The sequence below is a fragment of the Eptatretus burgeri genome, chromosome 4 (assembly GCF_056783735.1).
Source record: "Eptatretus burgeri isolate ZD-2024b chromosome 4, Ebu_testis_v1, whole genome shotgun sequence".
Taxonomy (NCBI): Eukaryota; Metazoa; Chordata; class Myxini; order Myxiniformes; family Myxinidae; genus Eptatretus; species Eptatretus burgeri.
This window is the reverse complement of record NC_140964.1, coordinates 39,390,855-39,392,703: the sequence shown is the minus strand read 5'-3', so window position 1 is coordinate 39,392,703 and position 1,849 is coordinate 39,390,855. Positions and strand designations below refer to the sequence as shown.

General features: G+C 42.6%; 1 long non-coding RNA gene across 1 annotated transcript in view; it reads right to left on the bottom strand.

Moving 5' to 3' along the window:
- Window positions 1-217: 217 nt before the first annotated feature.
- LOC147027849 (uncharacterized) overlaps window positions 218-1,849 on the bottom strand; it is a 2,298-nt gene continuing 666 nt past the window's right edge. Inside the window, exons 1-3 of the long non-coding RNA XR_015056902.1 lie at window positions 1,430-1,849; window positions 1,240-1,324; window positions 218-1,157 (exon numbers count right to left, since the gene is read on the bottom strand). The exon at window positions 1,430-1,849 is cut by the window's right edge and continues 666 nt beyond it. This is a non-coding gene — a long non-coding RNA (uncharacterized LOC147027849). The remainder of the gene's footprint in view (window positions 1,158-1,239; window positions 1,325-1,429) is intronic.

Sequence of the window (1,849 nt, the reverse complement as noted above, 5' to 3'; positions counted from 1 at the left end):
GGTATTTGTTTTCTTCTCAGAAACGACACACAATTCTGATGAAACATCACCCATGACGTACTAAAGTTTGTTCTTGACATCAGAAAAATCAAGCTCTAAGGGGGTGTAAGCGGGGGGGGGGGGTTGCCAAAGCAAAAACAGGTATTTGCTTTCTTCCCAGTTACTACACATACAATTTTGATGAAACTTGACTACAACCTTCATCACCCGGCCATGATGTACTAAAGGTTGTTCACATTAAAGAAAACTAGTACATGCCATACGTGAGTGCCCGTACGTGCGTGCTAAAAAAAAACAACAACTTTCAAACCGTGTGCCAGAAACAACAACCACACAGACCGTTCCTTCGCTCTCGCGTGCCCGTACGTGCGTAGCCATAAGTGCAAAGAAAAACAAGAAAAAAAACTTTCAAACAACCACACAGGCTGTTCCTTCGCTCTCATAAACGACGACTGGATTGGGGCATTGTGTTTATCTATAAATGCGCATAAGAAATCGAGAAATTATTATAATATAGTAAGTCATCACTATCCGGAAGTCCGTATGTTGTAACCCGTAATGGGGAATGCGCTCTAACTTTGGAACCACTTGTCCGATTAATTTCAAACCTTTTGAAAGGCAAACAAACAGATTGCTGGAATTTTAGATAGAAGATAGAAGATAGATACTGTGGGTGCAAAACGACAAGCAAAGTGTCCTGTCATTGGTAACTAAGGCGCCCTTTCCCCATCGGCCACGCCTGCACAGCAACGTGTCCTGTCATTGGTTGGTAAATAAACGGCCATAACTTGGGAACCACTTGTCCGATTAATATCAAACCCTGAAAAAGGCACATACTCAGGTCCCCAGCAATATACCTGGCAAGTTTCAATTAGATCAGACCAGTGGTTGTCGAGAAACAGCGGTCACAGACACACACAGAGACTGCTGGAATCATAGAGAGATAGTGCGTACCCGTACCGAATGTTCACATGCATTCCACGAATTATCGCTTGCATTGAAGTAACAACTGCTGTGATACTTACACACATAGTTAATTAAAATCCAAATTAAAATCAAGTTTACCTCCCTGTCTTTGCTCGCCATGACATTCGCTGCCATTGACCATTGCCACTCCTACGCCACGTTGATGCGACAGGGTAGGATTTGTAGGAGACCTGAAAGTACAGTGTCATTAGATATTCCATGTTCGAATTGTTTTAGTTTAAAATAGTATAAAAAATAGTTTGCAAAGCATACCACCAAAATGAGATGCATTTCGTTGGCAAGCATGTTGAGTGGAGCTGAATTCCTGAACACATCCAAAGGCCACACTGTTTTGACACTTGGAAACAAAAAAAAAGTTGTGCACTTTTTTTGATAAATTATTTTCAGAACAATTTTTCTTCAATAAATAAATAATAATAAAAATTGTCTACATTGTACACACCTTTATCTCGTTAGCACCTCTTCATAAACAACATTGCTGAGGAAACGACGCTTCTTCTTTGTTTCCTCGTCCAGTGCAAGAATGCGGAGGCTGCTGGATCTGCCAACCCTACTGGCCGCCACGTAGAACTGACCATGGTTGAAGAAGTCTCTTGTGCAGAAGACCCCAACACGGTGTAGCGACTGCCCTTGGGATTTATTCACAGTCATGGCAAAGCATGGTCGTACCGGAAACTGCCGACGCCGCAGAGTGAACAGGAAGATGTTGTCAGATGGACTCAATGTTATGCGTGGAATGAGCAATGTGCGTCCAGAATTGACACCCATCACAGATTTTGCAACCAACAGATTTGGAAGGATCTGATGGATGATGTACCTTGAGCCATTGCAGTGCCCGCTTTACTGGTCGAAGTTTTGTAGC